Source organism: Lissotriton vulgaris, chromosome 5 (assembly GCF_964263255.1).
Source record: "Lissotriton vulgaris chromosome 5, aLisVul1.2, whole genome shotgun sequence".
Taxonomy (NCBI): domain Eukaryota; kingdom Metazoa; phylum Chordata; class Amphibia; order Caudata; family Salamandridae; genus Lissotriton; species Lissotriton vulgaris.
This window is the reverse complement of record NC_141693.1, coordinates 1,270,098,497-1,270,118,223: the sequence shown is the minus strand read 5'-3', so window position 1 is coordinate 1,270,118,223 and position 19,727 is coordinate 1,270,098,497. Positions and strand designations below refer to the sequence as shown.

General features: G+C 48.1%; 1 protein-coding gene across 1 annotated transcript in view; it reads right to left on the bottom strand.

Annotated features, from left to right (window-relative positions):
• The window catches only part of LOC147712440 (uncharacterized), a 105,861-nt gene that overhangs the window by 66,670 nt on the left and 19,464 nt on the right, over positions 1-19,727 (bottom strand). The gene's annotated exons all lie outside the window — the stretch shown is intronic.

Below are 19,727 nucleotides of genomic sequence, written 5' to 3'. Positions count from 1 at the left end.
TTGTGAAGACCATTCTCTGACTCTGAGTAAAGAAGGGCATCACAGATCTTCAAAAAACACGAGGATGCTTCTCTTTAGGAAATGTTACAGCATTTAATGAATCTCGAGACCTGTTTTGTATCTCACCTCTTGGTTGTATCTGACTATTTATATTGTCAACATTTATATTTACTGTTTTTATTCCTTTGCTCGAACCTATATCTGGGACATTTGGTCCACGTGAGCTGTGACATGCTTATTGGGCAGCACTGGAGCCACACAAATCGATGGATACACATATAAATCGTTGCACATAATCGAGTTTCCACAGATTCAGATAAAATAACCTTTCATCTTCCATCCACCCTGTGATCCTAGCAATTGGCTGGGACTATTTGGAGAGTTTCTCTGAGGCAGGAGCATGCTGTTGAGGAGGGCTGTGAAGAGAGGACGATTGTAATAAAGCAAGCTGTAACTAAAACCAAAGGGGTGTGGCTTCTAAAACACATAGATAAGCGTGTATTAGTAAGATGCTGTAATTTCCCTAGGGCAAGTGAATCACTGGCCTGATATGCAGTTCCTAATTTGTAAAATATGAAATGCAGGTGTTCAAATATTTTTTGGAGGCTACACCTACTTTTCTCCGGCTCCACCCATTTCCTCCACTGGCTCTACCCAGTTACTCTATTAGCTCTACCCACATCCTCAACTGGCACCGCTAAAAGTCAGATCTAATACGAGGAAAAAACACCTTTTAGTAATAATTCAGGGAAAGGGTGAAAACAGTAACATGACTATTGCAAAAAATAAACCTGTGTGCACTGGAGTGAGTAGTGATGCCGAAGCATATACATGCATTAAGTAGAGGGGATGCTGTAGTAATATATAATATTACACTAAGAGTAAGCATGGGCGAATTTTGCGAATCTCGCGTTCGCGAATTTTGCAGATTTGCGAACTCGCAATCCGCAAAATCCGCGAATTCTCGCGAATTTGCGGTTTTTTTTTTTTTTGTGTTTGCGCGGGTTTCTGCCAGTTCGCGAGGGTTTTGTACAATTTCGCAAATTGCGAACTTACCTGTCGGGTCGCAAGTTTCGCGAACTTGTTATTTCTACGTGTCCAGCCTGTTTGGGACACTCTTCTTCATCACTGCCACTCTCTGTCACCACTGCCACTCTCTGACTACTCATGCCACCCTCTGGCCCACCCATGCCACCCTCTGTTTCATCACAGCACCCTCTGGTTGTCCAGTCAGTGTACATTATTGTGGCAACGCAAGCACACCTTCCCTGCCTCAAGTGACCTGAATTAATTTGAGGCTGATTAATGTGTCACAGAATATTTTTTTAGCTGGCACCTGCTTCCTTAGTGCTTCCTGATTAGTGATCTTTTGCACTTGCTAAGTGCTTTCATTGTTGCAAAATTAGTTACAACACCTGCCCTGCCCCAACTGACAATAATGAATTAGGGGCTGATTAATGGATTTGAACTTCCAGCCTGGCTCCTGCTTGTCTCCCTTAGCTGTAATTCAGGACCTTTGTGGCATATGTGTAACTATTCTGAGGTTCAGAGCAGGGTCACATAATAGTTGCAACTGGCAACTGAACTCTGGAGGGGCCCCTCAGGAAGCACTACAGGAAATGGCTACTAATGATGAGCCTGATTTTTTGAACCTGGTAAGTAGTTTCAGTTTTGCTAAGATCGTATTTCTGCAATTTTGCACTTATTCGCGGGGCGCGAAGTTGTACTGGGAAGCCGCGAACTCACGCGAACAGTGCGAGCAGTGCGAGCAAAATCCGCTGCTCGCGGATTTGCAGATTTTGCGGGAGATTCGCGAATCTCGCGGATTGCGAATTTACCGAAAATCCGCAAAATCCGCGAGCGAAACGGATTTTCCGCCCATGCTTAACTAAGATGCATCGGGTGAAGTGCAACAAACAGGAAATAAGGACATGCTAACAACTGTGGACCAACAGCACTACTGAAACGTACCGGAAGATTAAGCAGACTGTCTCGAGAGTACAGTAACCATTACTTCCCCATCCCAAGTTTCACATCAGACCGTCCCTCCCCCACCCAGACAAATGAGTAGCTAACTAATGCGTTAATGATCGGCAAATTGCTGCTCTCCATGTACAATGTAGCCTGTGTCTCCCTCTGACCCCCACTCCCAGCACACATCCTGTCCCGGGACTGTCATCTGAAAGCAATTGTACTTCACTGTCCTCTGCTCCCGAGGGCTGAGCAGACTCGGACGCAGCTGCGGCTTGCCCCGGTGCTGCATAATGGAATGCAGATGGCCGGGAATGAGGTGCATCGGCAGAGCTATTATTTGGACTCAAGACGGGAATATCCAGAGCAAGGCACCAGGATTTCATGGTTAAGGCGAATAGGCAGAGCACTGTATGTGGAATCTAGTAAAGGAATAAACTGAGGGTCTCTGGGAAATTGGTGGGTCTAAGCTTGGACACTAAGATGATGTGGCTGAGCAGACAAGAAGTGGGGTGCACCGGCAGGTCTGTGCGTAGTTTCCAGATTAGAAAAGAGTGCTTTGGGGCAAAGACTGAGGTGCATTGAAGCGCATTGTTTGGCCGTCAGTGGCAATTTAACGGTGAAAGGAGTCTGCGAGCACCGTGTGTGTAGCCAGTACTGATTTAGAGGGGGTAGGGTGCGGAAGAAGGTCGCTGTAAATATGACTGTCTGAGGTACTCTGTTACCCGAGCGTAGATCCAGTGCGCTAGTAGGAAGGAGTGCTGTTATCGGTGATTGGTAGAAATGTGTATGAATACAGTTCTGGAATGAAGATGCTGAAGGCTACAAAGAGGTACTCCGGCAGTTGTGCATGACCTTCAGAAAAAAAAATCAGGTGGGAAAGGGGGATGTTTGGGTGCACTTATAGAAAGAACTAGGGGTGGGTATCAAGAGGAATGGCACGCCAGTCACTTCTGAGGTGAAGGCGAATTGTTTAACTAGTCCATAAATTGTCAAGAGTGGTGGGATATGTGCATAGGATCCAACATTGCATGTTTGGGGCAGCTTAAAGGCTACCTGTAGGAGTTTGCTGTAAAAACTCCTTTGGAGCTGCTGTATGCCATGCAACACGTGCGGGGACATCTCTGCATCATCATACCCTGCCCACATAAATAAGTTGTCTGATTGCATGGGGGCTGGTGTAGCCATGTCCCTGCAGCCCTGGTGGTGCAGGAGGGACACGCACTTCAACCAAAAGCCTATGGATGCTGAGTTAGCCGGGCATCAAGAGCCCGCGGGATGTCAGGGTGTCCTAGCCTTAGGGTATTAGGGCTCAGCCCTCCAGCGGTTGCTTCCACTTCTTTTGTCCCTGGGCTCCCTCTGCCCAAGTCCTTGCCTCTCTCCCAGCCCCCGGGTTGAGGGTCTCTTCCTGCTTCAAGGGTCTCTCGCTCAGTCCCCCAGGGGCTATCGCCTACAACTGCAGCTGCTCCCGGTGTACTCCTCTTGTTTTGAGGGCTCTGCCGAGCCTTCTTGTAGATTAAATCTCTCTACCGCAGGTCTCCTTCAACCCTCCTTGTCCCGGTGAGACTCAAACGGCCGCAGCCAGCCTGATTCAGGGCTCTCTCGCAACACTCTTGTCCACAGGGCTGGGTCCTGACCCCTATGGCGGCAGACTGCCTTTTATTTCTGATTAGGGCTGGTGCTGCTTGCTACCACAGTGCTGGCTGATCGATGCCTGCCCTCAACGTCATCGTCGGGTTGGGCTGACTTGAAAGACGAGGACTCGTGGTTGTGCTGGGGCGTGGCAATCTGAAAAAAATCTGCACACATCCCCTACCACCGCAGAACCAAAATCCAGCCCAAATCAGTGTGTCCCGTGGCACGCCTACCGGCAAGTGGCAACACTGACTGAACTATGGGCCGCGGCCACCTTCAACATATTATATTTAATAATTCATATCAATGTCGGGGCGTGGCCATGCAAGAGACCAAGATGGCTGCTTGTTGCTGAAGCTCCGTCTGCCGGACCAGCTTGTAGATATTATCCCCGAAGCTGCATACATCAAATGCCTCATACTCGACAGCGCCAGAGAGCTGAAGCTGATCGGAACACAGCGTGCTGACTCTGGGGCCGAGGAGTGCATCCACAGCAGCGATATGACGCGGGCAAACTGAGGAGAGGGGAGGAAGCATGCAGGACCCTGAGCGCTTCAGGCTGATTAGTGCCGTGGGATGAGGAACCGAACATCAGGAGCAGGGGGTGAGTTGAGGCCCACTGCTGCGGTGGGGAGGCGGATTGCAGAGAAGCAGTGGAGATCTCCCCTGCTCGCTACGGCACGATATTTGAACGGAGTGTGGTCGTGCCTGATCGCGGCAGGCCTGCAGGTGAATGCCCATCACTCGCTGAGACCTCGGGGGGACAGTGCCCGCGGTGAGCCTGCGAGACACCCATCCAGCGGCAGCATTGCGTGAGAGATGGGGGTTGCCGAACCGCTAGCTGCCCACCGAGTGACGCGACCGACCTCCATGCGACACAGCCTCTTCCCCTAACAGCCGGGACACTTGCAAACTAGCAGGCGCAGAGACGCCCCTGGCTCCCTGAGCAGTTCGGGGACTGCAGTTGCCCGCTGCTGGTACTCAGGCACCAGTGACGTTGCATACATCCACTTGGGCCATACCCTCTGGCTGCACCTGCCCCACCTACTGAAGCTGGGCTCCTGTGCATCTCCTGCAAGGGCACACATCCTCCCTACACTAGCACCAGATTAGAGTGCTGCCTGGCCCCTGGAAGCGGGCCTTCCATTTGCAAGGGCAGAAACATAAACTTGGGATTCGGGCACTCCTGAAAAATGGCTTCCCACCGCTTGACCTCAGGTGATGACACTGTGATCTAGGGAGACGCCCAGGCTACCATGAGGGGCCTGCTTTCGATTTTAATCCCTTGGCTACTCTGCTCCTGGAGCCTAGCACCCTCCTGCACACACTGCCCAGGAGCTGCCACCAACCACGCTGAGAGCGCCTCGGGTTCGGCGCTTCCTTGCTCCTTGCTGGTTTTTCCCCCAGAGCCCAATTCAACAAATGTATAGTACCTAGCGGTACTGGACCGCTCCACGGTTCACCTGAGCTGCGGCCCCGCGGAATGGGCCGAAAAGATCCTAAACAGAAGACCCTGTCTTTTGAGAAAATTGCAGACAGGGCCACTGACAAAGGCGCTGGAATGGCGAAGGGCGCGCAGGGTACGGAGCCCACAGAAGAAATCCCAGCACTATCTTTGGCAATGCTTCAGGAGATGAGGGATGGTTCAAGGCCCTAGATGGGCAGTTCAACACATTGTACTGGAGTCTGGCAAACTTGGGGACCAAAATCCAAGTCCACGACTGGTGCCTTGATGTGGCGGAGGCATGCATCTCGGATATCGAAGATAGCACCGCTCAGTCCTCGAAGCGCCTGGAGCACATCGAACGTATTTTAAAAGAGGTGGCAGTAAAGAGGAAGACCAAGAGGCGTTCAGCAGGCGCAATAACATTCGCATTTTGGGAGTCCCTGAGTCCGCAACCACTGGTCGACTGGATGTTTTTGTCGAGACTCTGCTGTCAGGCCTGTTTGGAAGGGAGTCTTTCACCCCGGGGTTTGTGATAAAAAGGGCACACCGGTCCCTGGGTTCCCGGTCCAATGCAGGCTGCCCTCCCAGACCCATCATTGCGTATGTTATGAACTTCAGAGACCGTGACACAGCATTGCGCCTCACCACGGAACGTGGGGACAACACCTGGCAGGGTTCTAAACTATCTCTTTATCCAGACTTCACTGTAATGGCGCAGGAGGCCCGCCGGAAGTACAATGGGGTGAAGGCAGCCCTCAGGAACCCAGGTTTAAAATATGGCCTGTTATACCCCGCCAGGTTGAAGGTAGATGTGTGCGGCAGAGCCCGCATATTGACACTCCTACTGAGGCCCAAGAATTCTGTCATATGTATAAACAAAATAATAATCGGTCGGGGCTGAGGGGTGCCTTCTCCGCCACACAGCGGTCCAGATGTAAGTGTCAAACTTTTCTCTAGTTCTGGTACTGGATAACTTTTGCAGTGATGGTCATACATAACTTATATGCAAATGAACGGGGATAATGTACTGTAATGTCAACAGGCTAAGGGACTAAGGCCCAGATGTAGGTCGCCAAATACCGGTCGGTAACGGCCGATTTCAGCAGTTACCGACCGGTATTTGGGATTTGACATGTAGGTGGCCTTATATTTACAGAATCAGTATATTTACAGATTCAGTAAATTTGCCGATTCTGTAAAATACCGAATCGGTAAATTTACCGAATCGGTAAATCCAGATGTAGGTGGCAGTTCAAACAGTGCCACAGGCCATTACCGATTCGTTATTTACCATGTAATACTATTGCATGGTAAATAACGAATTCCTGTGTACATGCGCATCTGTGCATGTACACCTGTGGCACACATACATGCCCTAAGGGCATGTACGTGTGTCACATGGCACACAAGCCAAAATCAGGGGTGCAACAGGGTGTCAAAGTGACACCCTGTCCCCCTTGTAAATTCGGTAATTTTACCGAATCGGTATTTACCGATTCAGTAATTGACATTGGTTCATATGGGCCTCAAGGCCCATTGGAATCAATGGCAATTACCAAATCGGTAAATACCGATTCGGTAATTACGGAATGTTACAGATTCGGTAAAAAAAATCTGTAAAAATGCCTACATAGCATTTACTGATCTGTAAATACCGAATCGGTAAAATTCGGTATTTACGAATCAGTAAATGCCATTTAGCTACATCTGGCCTTAGGTCTCACAGCCGCAACACTGTTAACGGCTATGAATCACTCAGGAAACGAAAACAACAAGCTGTGGCTGCACCTAGTCCAGTAGTAAGGTAAATTAAAAAATACATCAATATCATCAATGCAAATGTAACATGCCGAGCAGATGCGTGTAGACCCAGCCCTGAAAAGTAAGTGCTGGTGCTAAGCACTGGAAAAAACCAGCACAAATTAGGCACTGCTGATCATTTTTTTTGCACCTGTGCAAAATTATTTGTAGAAGTAAAACTGCAGGGGGCAGGTGTCTAGGTTGGAGTTGTGTTTTCCCGGTTCAAAATAAGTGCCAAAAAGAACCAAAACGTTTAGCACCAGTACCAAGTAAGACAGATTCATATTAAATGAAAGACCACCTCAACTTTACAGTTTAAACAAACAACAAACAATGCAGAGCTGGCAGAAAACAATTCAGTCCCTAGAGTTAAAGAGCATCCAGAAGCCATTAATTATCAGAAAGCAAAAATATGTGCTGAAGAACCACACATTATACACCTCAGCGGCGTTTGTGAATCTGTGATCTTCACCTCAACAAAATAATTATCCTGTTGAAGTGTTAGCCCTCTGAAATATGGTTATATTTTCAAGCCAAGTATCGCATCTTTTAATATAGATCAGTGGGTGTGAGGCACAATAAGTGGAAAGTACACGAATGAGAAGATTTATTTGTGGCAATAACAATAAGACTGATCACGTGTCTACTGAAAAGTACAGAATGACAAGTCCTAAAAACATCGGAGATATGCACATGAAGGACAAATCATGTTCAAAAAGCGCTGGCAAAGCCAATAGGTCTCACCTTTTGCAGCTATAGGCATTGCCAATGCTGTGTGCTGATGTTCAGCAGCATTAGCTGATGGTGGTATTGGTGATGGTATTGATGGTGGTGGTATTGGTGGTGGTGGGATTGGTGGTGGGATTGATGGTGGTGGTAATGGTGGTGGTGGTATTGTGGTAGTTGTGTTGTTGTTAATAAAACAGGCGTTTGAAAACAACCCCTCAGGTGGCTTTAGTGCAGATGACATGTAAAACAGATGTGCTGTTGTCAGCTTCAGCCCATTAGCACAGGATTTTTTACCACCTGGAATTCACATGACTTAATTCTCTAATCATTTCTGAATCCAATTCACTTGGGGGGTTGAAACAGACCAAAGATAATGCTGGGTTAAAGTGATTGGAAGCGGCGCTCGTGTTTCGACGGCGGCTGTGCTGCTTAAAAAACACAAGCAGTTTCAGCTGAAGCAGCGCATGTACAGCCTGCAGTAAGAGAAACTCAATAAAGTAAGTAGTGCTTACAGACTAAATAACAGGTCCCGTGTAACAAATGAAGTAAAAGTGCCAGCCGCCATGTGAGGGTACAAATTAAGACAAGGTCGTACTAAGATGGGGCAAGCCTATAAACAAATCCGAAGGCAGCATTTATGGAAAGACAATGACACAAGCCAATAAAAAATATGGGAGGAGAGTGGGTGTGGCTTCTCTCCTGTACTCTACTACAGCAGTCTCGAAGAGTGAGCAGCTCAAGCGTGCTGCCGCTAGGCTCGACCTAAAAAACACATGCAGTCTCATAGAGTGCTGAAAAAAAAGTAGATCCCTAAATGTGAACATTGCAAGGATGCAAGTCATCCAGTGAATAAGATTGCAAAGAGGCTGTGGCCCAGGGGAAGGATAAACAGAAAAAAGTGAGAGACAAACACAAGATTGATATGGAAAATCATTGAATAAAAGTATGTAAACAAGTGTACCAACAAAGGCTGCCAATGGTAAGCATTGGGTTGGCCAAAAGCCCACTGTAGATTTTTGGTATAGTACTCAATAATCTTTCTCCTACTAGACAGCTAAAAGCTGACTGGTAGACGGAACCTAGAAAAGGATATTCATTTTCTGGGCAGAACATGGAAGGATTAATGGTTGGAATGGAAGAAGAGAAATGCAGGGCAAACACAAAAGTTTGCAGCAGGGAAATAGGAGAGACTGAGGTTTTTGTAGTTAAGATGAATATGCATTCAGAAATGGGCAGCTGAAAGAGAAAGAAACAAAGGACAATGTTATTCTGAGGAGACGGATTAAACTGAGACATTTATCTTTTGAGTTATGTGTGTTTATTTGGGTGAAATTAAGACACTAAAGTCTGTTAGAAGGCAAAGGGCGTGCTGAAAAGAAACTGAGGTAGTATGCAATCCAGAATGACTCCATCGAGTAGTGGAAGTTAGGGACAGGGTTCCCCAGTCCTGAAAAGAAGAATGGCAGATAGGTAAGAGTAAGGGTAAGAAGGAACAGAGACCAACATTATCCTAGCAGGAGGAGTAGGAGAAGAATCTGTTGGCCCTCTTTTTCAGGGAGTTTGCCCTTAAGAGCAAATAGGCTACCTGCATTATACTGTGCTGTGCATAAGAATTAACATTGGGTTGGAGCAAATACAACATTCTAAAAGTATGACCTAGGTCTCTTAAACACTATGGGGCATATTTACAAGGGGATTGCGCCACTGGAGGGTCACTTTTTTGCAATGCTCGGTGGTGCTGTGCTCTGCTGAATAATTACAAAGCGGCGTCAAGCCACGTTGAATGGCTTAATGTCGCCTTGTAAATATGGTCCACTTCGACACAGTTTTCTGTGGCAAGGGGGCGTACAATAGGTGTTGCTTTGGGCGTTCCCATGCAACACCCATTGTTTTTTTATACTGCTCCAGGTTTACAAGGATCTGTAAATCTAGGGTAGTGGCAAAAATGTCTTGTGACTAATCGGTAATCTTCATTACCCCCTCGTCCCAGTCCTAACAAAGTGAGGCAGTCCTGCCTCCAACCAGCCAATCAAAACGCTTTAAACTTTAAGGCAAAGGTCAGATAAGCCCCTCCCACCCAACGGCATGCCTGTCATCATCAAGTCCTAGACACAAACACAGCAGGTGGGATGGAGAGAAGAGGACTGGGACGAGGAGGACTCTAATGGGGGTAAAAAACAACAGTGTTGAAAAGGCCAACAGAAAACTGTCAACAGAGGCATGTAAAACATCAAGGCGATAATGCCGAACAAACGTGTGGTGGGACTGCCAAGTTGCCGCTCTACAAATCTCCTGAATAGAGACCCCTGCCGCCTCAGCCCAGGAAGCGGACACAGAACAGGTTAAACGACCCTGCACCTGAGACGGGGGAGGCAGACCCACAGACTTATAGGACTGGCAGACCGTCAAAAGCACCCATTGACTGATTGTAGAAGTAGAAACCTTCTTTCCTTTAGCCACACCCCCACAGGAGACAAACAGGGTAGGAGAAAGCCAAAACCCCAGAGAATGCTGCTGGTAAATCTGAAGAGCCCTGCGAACATCAAAAGAAGAAGGAACAATGGAATTCCCCTCGGTAGGCAAATCAGAAAGGATCACCTCCTGCTGTAAATGGAACTTGGAGGATACCTTAGGTAGAAAAGCTGGGTCAAGTCTCAAAACAACCTTATCCTGCAGGAACTGCAAATAAGGGAAGGAGATCAGCAAAGCACCAAATTCCACCAACCGCTGAGCGGTGGTGATAGCCAATAAAAAGGCCACCTTAGCGGACAATCATAACAAGTCCGCCTCCAACAAGGGCTCAAAAGAACGCAACTGCAGACCCCACAAAACAGTAGGCAAATCCCAAGAAGGCACAATCACAAGAGAGACCGGACGATGATGCTGAAAGCTCAGAAGAAGCCGACTCAACAAAGGGGCAACAACCTCCAAGGAAGCCCCCGGACCCCGACAAGCACAAACCGCAGTCCATTGAGCCGACAATGTGGAAGGGGAAAGGGTTTTCAAAAATCCATCCCAGAGAAAGTGAAGAACAGAAGCTGGATCCCCAAGCACAGGATCCACACCATGCGAAGAGCACAAAGAGAAAAAAGAGCCCCAATGTCTACCATAGCACTTAAGGGTCGAAGGGCGACGCGTAAGCTGTATATCACAGGCCACCTCAGAAGAACAGCCCAAAGACTCCAACATCAGCCGCTCAAGAGCCAGGCCGTCAGATGCAAGCGACGAAGACAGGGCAGAGACAGGAGCAGATACGGAAGCGGAGTCGGGACTTAGGGAAGCAGGGCAAACCTGTCCACGCCAACTGCATCAGGAGAGGAAACCAAAGGCGGTGAGGCCAAAAAGGAGCAATCAATAGCACAGACACCATCTCCCCCCGAATCTTCTGCAGCACCCTCAGGAGGAGGGGAATAGGAGGGAAGACATACAGAAGGCCTGAAGGCCAGGGAATTGAAAGAGCATCCACCGACCAAGTCGGAGGACACACCACCTCTGAACAAAATCTAGGGAGAAGTGTGGCTCAATGATTAGAGCGGCAGAACCTGATGCAGAGGTCTAGTCCGGGACCAGGGTTCAATTCCCTGCCTCGGAGGGTCTTGGGCTCAAAATTCCACGGACCTGATAAATCCCGCCTTGGTGCCTATTCCAATCATGGAGTCCCACTCTGCAACTCTGGGCAATAGCTTGCTTAATCTCCACAACGGCCCCCACAACGCTAAGGATGCCTGGCCTCCACCTTGGAGTTGCCCAGGAGTGGACGCCTCTCAGGGAAAGCCAGGATGGGTTCCACAGCGGTATTCGTACAAGCACCTTGAGACCCTTGCGGGTGAGTAGAGCGCTGTACAAGTATCAATTTACATTTTACATAGGGAGAAGAGCATTGTGAGGGGAGGCAAAGAGATCAATCTAGGGAGTCCCGAACCAAAGACAAAGGTCCCGGAACATAGGAACAGAGAGATGGTACAGAACAGAGGACGGAAGGTTGCAGCTCAACGCGTCCGCATGAGAATTCAGATGCCCCAGAATGTAAACAACCCTCAAGGCCAACAGGTGAGATTCCGCCCAGACACAAATCATGGAAGCCAGAAAAGTCAGAGACGTGCACCTCGTCCGCCCCTGGTGGTTCAAGTAACACTGAGCCACCTGATTGTCGGTACAAACCAACAGATTCACCCCGCGGAGAGGAACCTGAAAGAAACACACATCCTCCCAAATGGCAACCAAATCCTGCCATTTGATTTTGCATTGAAAAAAATCCTAACTATAACTACCTACTTGCGACCTCCAGTAGGTAATATATATATATGTATATATATATATTTATTTATATATATATATATATATATATATATATATATATATATATATATATATATATATTTCCTCCAAAGTGATCCTCACGACTCCGAGCGCTCTGTTGTGGGTGCTCTGCATAGGGGCCGGACCCTGGCCCGACATTCAATTTTCACACACGAGATGCGGCACACAAAGTTCTGGGTTATTCACGAGGGTTTATTACTCAAGCTCAGACCTGGGCTGGAGTAATAAACCCTAGTGAATAACCCACAACTTTGTGTGCCGCATCTCTTGTGCGAAAAAAATAATATATATATATATATATATATATATATATATATATATCAGTGCTCCAAAGGTTGCCCTAGCTTTGAGGAGCACGCCACACAGAACAAAGGTGAAACCTTTTATTCACAGGTACGGAAAAGATCACGGCTGCCAGTTCAATCAAACAGCTGCTCCGTCCATGAAACCTGACGCGTTTCAAAGGTCTTGCCTTCTTCCTCAGAGGTACAGTGACGGCAGTTCCGCTCTCCATTCACAGTTCTCAAAATGAAATACCACGGCCAACATAGGCTCCTCCTTTAAGTGGGGCATTATGGGAATGGAAGTCCACGGACATTTCTGGCATGTATTGCTGCACCTTAGCTGTGTCCCAATGATTTTAAAAGCTCGTGGATGAGCCCCAGCAGTCAATGTCCTTTCCTCAATCCTATTGCAACTTCTGTGTTCCACAAATTCGGCATGGTGGATACCAAAACGAGTGGCCCCCCATGGGGGGGGTGGTGCTCACTCGACGGCGAGGCTGCCGCCAAGTATCAGTGCTCCAAAGGTTGCCCTAGCTTTGAGGAGCACGCCACACAGAACAAAGGTGAAACCTTTTATTCACAGGTACGGAAAAGATCACGGCTGCCAGTTCAATCAAACAGCTGCTCCGTCCATGAAACCTGACGCGTTTCGAAGGTCTTGCCTTCTTCCTCAGAGGTACAGTGACGGCAGTTCCGCTCTCCATTCACAGTTCTCAAAATGCAATACCACGGCCATAGGAGGAGCCTATGTTGGCCGTGGTATTGCATTTTGAGAACTGTGAATGGAGAGTGGAACTGCCATCACTGTACCTCTGAGAAAGAAGGCAAGGCCTTCGAAACGCCTCAGGTTTCATGGACGGAGCAGCTGTTTGATTGAACTGGCAGCTGTGATCTTTTCCGTACCTGTGAATAAAAGGTTTCACCTTTGTTCTGTGTGGCGTGCTCCTTTAAGCTAGGGCAACCTTTGGAGCACTGATATTTGGCGGCAGCCTCGCCGTCGAGTGAGCACCACCACCCCGTGGGGGGCCACTCGGCTTGGTATCCACCATGCCGAATTTGTGGAACACAGAAGTTGCAATAGGATTGAGGAAAGGACATTGACTGCTGGGGCTCATCCACGAGCTTTTAAAATCATTGGGACACAGCTAAGGTGCAGCAATACATGCCAGAAATGTCCGTGGACTTCCATTCCCATAATGCCCCACTTAAAGGAGGAGCCTATGTTGGCCGTGGTATTGCATTTTGAGAACTGTGAATGGAGAGCGGAACTGCCGTCACTGTACCTCTGAGGAAGAAGGCAAGGCCTTCGAAACGCATCAGGTTTCATGGACGGAGCAGCTGTTTGATTGAACTGGCAGCCGTGATCTTTTCCGTACCTGTGAATAAAAGGTTTCACCTTTGTTCTGTGTGGCGTGCTCCTTTAAGCTAGGGCAACCTTTGGAGCACTGATATTTGGCGGCAGCCTCGCCGTCGAGTGAGCACCACCACCCCGTGGGGGGCCACTCGGCTTGGTGTCCACCATGCCGAATTTGTGGAACACAGAAGTTGCAATAGGATTGAGGAAAGGACATTGACTGCTGGGGCTCATCCACGAGCTTTTAAAATCATTGGGACACAGCTAAGGTGCAGCAATACATGCCAGAAATGTCCGTGGACTTCCATTCCCATAATGCCCCACTTAAAGGAGGAGCCTATGTTGGCCGTGGTATTGCATTTTGAGAACTGTGAATGGAGAGCGGAACTGCCGTCACTGTACCTCTGAGGAAGAAGGCAAGACCTTCGAAACGCGTCAGGTTTCATGGACGGAGCAGCTGTTTGATTGAACTGGCAGCCGTGATCTTTTCCGTACCTGTGAATAAAAGGTTTCACCTTTGTTCTGTGTGGCGTGCTCCTCTAGGCTAGGGCAACCTTTGGAGCACTGATATTTGGCGGCAGCCTCGCCGTCGAGTGAGCACCACCCCCCCGTGGGGGGCCACTCGGCTTGGTATCCACCATGCCGAATTTGTGGAACACAGAAGTTGCAATAGGATTGAGGAAAGGACATTGACTGCTGGGGCACATCCACAAGCTTTTAAAATCATTGGGACACAGCTAAGGTGCAGCAATACATGCCAGAAATGTCCGTGGACTTCCATTCCCATAATTCCCCACTTAAAGGAGGAGCCTATGTTGGCCGTGGTATTGCATTTTGAGAACTGTGAATGGAGAGCGGAACTGCCGTCACTGTACCTCTGAGGAAGAAGGCAAGACCTTCGAAACGCGTCAGGTTTCATGGACGGAGCAGCTGTTTGATTGAACTGGCAGCCGTGATCTTTTCCGTACCTGTGAATAAAAGGTTTCACCTTTGTTCTGTGTGGCGTGCTCCTCTAAGCTAGGGCAACCTTTGGAGCACTGATATTTGGCGGCAGCCTCGCCGTCGAGTGAGCACCACCCCCCCCGTGGGGGGCCACTCGGCTTGGTATCCACCATGCCGAATTTGTGGAACACAGAAGTTGCAATAGGATTGAGGAAAGGACATTGACTGCTGGGGCTCATCCACGAGCTTTTAAAATCATTGGGACACAGCTAAGGTGCAGCAATACATGCCAGAAATGTCCGTGAACTTCCATTCCCATAATGCCCCACTTAAAGGAGGAGCCTATGTTGGCCGTGGTATTGCATTTGGAGAACTGTGAATGGAGAGCGGAACTGCCGTCACTGTACCTCTGAGGAAGAAGGCAAGACCTTCGAAACGCGTCAGGTTTCATGGACGGAGCAGCTGTTTGATTGAACTGGCAGCCGTGATCTTTTCCGTACCTGTGAATAAAAGGTTTCATCTTTGTTCTGTGTGGCGTGCTCCTCTAAGCTAGGGCAACCTTTGGAGCACTGATATTTGGAGGCAGCCTCGCCGTCGAGTGAGCACCACCCCCCCCGTGGGGGGCCACTCGGCTTGGTATCCACCATGCCGAATTTGTGGAACACAGAAGTTGCAATAGGATTGAGGAAAGGACATTGACTGCTGGGGCTCATCCACGAGCTTTTAAAATCATTGGGACACAGCTAAGGTTCAGCAATACATGCCAGAAATGTCCGTGGACTTCCATTCCCATAATGCCCCACTTAAAGGAGGAGCCTATGTTGGCCGTGGTATTGCATTTTGAGAACTGTGAATGGAGAGCGGAACTGCCGTCACTGTACCTCTGAGGAAGAAGGCAAGACCTTCGAAACGCGTCAGGTTTCATGGACGGAGCAGCTGTTTGATTGAACTGGCAGCCGTGATCTTTTCCGTACCTGTGAATAAAAGGTTTCACCTTTGTTCTGTGTGGCGTGCTCCTCTAAGCTAGGGCAACCTTTGGAGCACTGATATTTGGCGGCAGCCTCGCCGTCGAGTGAGCACCACCCCCCCGTGGGGGGCCACTCGGCTTGGTATCCACCATGCCGAATTTGTGGAACACAGAAGTTGCAATAGGATTGAGGAAAGGACATTGACTGCTGGGGCTCATCCACAAGCTTTTAAAATCATTGGGACACAGCTAAGGTGCAGCAATACATGCCAGAAATGTCCGTGGACTTCCATTCCCATAATGCCCCACTTAAAGGAGGAGCCTATGTTGGCCGTGGTATTGCATTTTGAGAACTGTGAATGGAGAGCGGAACTGCCGCCACTGTACCTCTGAGGAAGAAGGCAAGACCTTCGAAACGCGTCAGGTTTCATGGACGGAGCAGCTGTTTGATTGAACTGGCAGCCGTGATCTTTTCCGTACCTGTGAATAAAAGGTTTCACCTTTGTTCTTTGTGGCGTGCTCCTCTAAGCTAGGGCAACCTTTGGAGCACTGATATTTGGCGGCAGCCTCGCCGTCGAGTGAGCACCACCCCCCGTGGGGGGCCACTCGGCTTGGTATCCACCATGCCGAATTTGTGGAACACAGAAGTTGCAATAGGATTGAGGAAAGAACATTGACTGCTGGGGCTCATCCACGAGCTTTTAAAATCATTGGGACACAGCTAAGGTGCAGCAATACATGCCAGAAATGTCCGTGGACTTCCACTCCCATAATGCCCCACTTAAAGGAGGAGCCTATGTTGGCCGTGGTATTGCATTTTGAGAACTGTGAATGGAGAGCGGAACTGCTGTCACTGTATCTCTGAGGAATAAGGCAAGACCTTCGAAACGCGTCAGGTTTCATGGACGGAGCAGCTGTTTGATTGAACTGGCAGCCGTGATCTTTTCCGTACCTGTGAATAAAAGGATTCACCTTTGTTCTGTGTGGCGTGCTCCTCTAAGCTAGGGCAACATTTGGAGCACTGATATTTGGCGGCAGCCTCGCCGTCGAGTGAGCACCACCCGCCCGTGGGGGGCCACTCGGCTTGGTATCCACCATGCCGAATTTGTGGAACACAGAAGTTGCAATAGGATTGAGGAAAGGACATTGACTGCTGGGGCTCATCCACGAGCTTTTAAAATCATTGGGACACAGCTAAGGTGCAGCAATACATGCCAGAAATGTCCGTGGACTTCCATTCCCATAATGCCCCACTTAAAGGAGGAGCCTATGTTGGCCGTGGTATTGCATTTTGAGAACTGTGAATGGAGACCGGAACTGCCGTCACTGTACCTCTGAGGAAGATGGCAAGACCTTCGAAACGCGTCAGGTTTCATGGACGGAGCAGCTGTTTGATTGAACTGGCAGCCGTGATCTTTTCCGTACCTGTGAATAAAAGGTTTCACCTTTGTTCTGTGTGGCGTGCTCCTCTAAGCTAGGGCAACCTTTGGAGCACTGATATTTGGCGGCAGCCTCGCCATCGAGTGAGCACCACCCCCCCGTGGGGGGCCACTCAGCTTGGTATCCACCATGCCGAATTTGTGGAACACAGAAGTTGCAATAGGATTGAGGAAAGGACATTGACTGCTGGGGCTCATCCACGAGCTTTTAAAATCATTGGGACACAGCTAAGGTGCAGCAATACATGCCAGAAATGTCCATGGACTTCCATTCCCATAATGCCCCACTTAAAGGAGGAGCCTATGTTGGCCGTGGTATTGCATTTTGAGAACTGTGAATGGAGAGCGGAACTGCCGTCACTGTACCTCTGAGGAAGAAGGCAAGACCTTCGAAATGCGTCAGGTTTCATGGACGGAGCAGCTGTTTGATTGAACTGGCAGCCGTGATCTTTTCCGTACCTGTGAATAAAAGGTTTCACCTTTGTTCTGTGTGGCGTGCTCCTCTAAGCTAGGGCAACATTTGGAGCACTGATATTTGGCGGCAGCCTCGCCGTCGAGTGAGCACCACCCGCCCGTGGGGGGCCACTCGGCTTGGTATCCACCATGCCGAATTTGTGGAACACAGAAGTTGCAATAGGATTGAGGAAAGGACATTGACTGCTGGGGCTCATCCACGAGCTTTTAAAATCATTGGGACACAGCTAAGGTGCAACAATACATGCCAGAAATGTCCGTGGACTTCCATTCCCATAATGCCCCACTTAAAGGAGGAGCCTATGTTGGCCGTGGTATTGCATTTTGAGAACTGTGAATGGAGAGCGGAACTGCCGTCACTGTACCTCTGAGGAAGAAGGCAAGACCTTCGAAACGCGTCAGGTTTCATGGACGGAGCAGCTGTTTGATTGAACTGGCAGCCGTGATCTTTTCCGTACCTGTGAATAAAAGGTTTCACCTTTGTTCTGTGTGGCGTGCTCCTCTAAGCTAGGGCAACCTTTGGAGCACTGATATATATATATATATATATATATATATATATATATATATATATATATATATATATATATATATATATATATATATATATATATATATATATATATATATATATATATATATATATATATATATATATATATATATATATATATATATATATATATATATATATATATATATATATATACAGCATTCACATCAAAAGCAAGACCTCTAAAGGAGTGGTTGTCTCGTTGTCTCAACACGTGTCATTTTTATCTCACACACAATACATGGCAGACCAGTGTGACTTTCATACATACACATATTTATACAAGGGAGTTCTGGCACACACCTAAACAAAGCAGTCAGGCCCTCATATACATACACACCTAAGTGGTGATCTCTACACATATACACATGAGATTAGTACAAGCTTGACATGGTACCTCCTACAGACGTAAACATACGCAGCAGTCCCAGCGCAGATGCACACCTGGTCACGACACATTTTGTACTAAGTACAGCAGTGCCTGTAAAAGTCTCTCTCTAACACGTACGCATGCTTATATGTATACCGTACACACACAAGAGCATGTGTATGACAGCCTCTACAATCACATAACAGTCCATATACAAACATAGGTAACATATGTATGAATGCTTTCCCACACACCTATATGTCAGTTCACACACATACACGACAGCTTTATCCACTACACCTGTACTCTATAGTCTATGAACGCGTTCGCACAACTATGTCTATACATGACATTCCATTCTCAAACAAACTCCTATACATGACCGCCCCTAAACACACACACCATGCAATTGGCAGGCAATGCTTACACATCCACAGGTACCTATGTATGACAGTCCAACGCAACCAATCTAAACATGACAACCGAGCAAACAGATATCCACAAGTCACCCATATTTGAAAGTGCGAGTGGAGGGGGTAGATGTAGCAGTACTCACGATGGGCGCATACCTACCTGAAGCCCCTGTTCTCCCCACTGCAGCCTACTAATTGCCTCTGCAGTCTCCAGCTCTCCCCTTTGCAGGCCTCCCTTCCCTGCTGGTGCATTCAGCTCTCTCAATGGTTGAATTGTGTATCTGTTTCACTATTTTCATAATGCTGGTTACTATGCTCTGCTTTTTTTTTACTCATAACTGCGGCACAGATATTTTATACAACAATCCAATTGTTTCAATTAATGTTTAAAATGCCAAATTGTGTATTTCCTGTGTCTCCTTTCGGGCATGCCTGAGTTAACAATGAAAGGGTAAATCTATGTCTACAGTTTCTTTTGGAGACTCATGGTTGTCAATTTCTCAGGCTGCAGACACCATTCGGTTACTTGCAAGCTTCAGTGGTCCAGATGGCACATTGTGAGCTAGCCAGCAACTAGTTCAACATACTCTGATGGTATTAGTGGTCCCAGTCCCCAACAGTTTTTACGCTTGTGCTGCCCAAACGTACGCTCTTACTGAATTATAAGGAACTGTACAACACATCCATCTCATGTTCCTAACTGTGACTCCCAGGTTCCTTCACTGCCCTACCCCGGAGGCAGACTTCTATAACATGGTGTGGTCCTACTCCAGTATAGAATGCTTATGGGTGATGATAGTGGAGATGTTGTTGAAGACAGTGGAGCCCCCAATTCCCATTGACCCTTTAATGTGCCTCCTGGGGATTTTCACACACTGGTCATGACTGGTGGGAGGCTCCACAGTGATGGGCAGTTTCTGCCCAAAGAAAGAGTAGACCATATGTCTGGACGTCCTTACTCTTTTGTCTTTGGCCTGCTAGTTGGCCAAACAAAGTATTACACGGACTGCCTTGCTTGATTTTACTCTT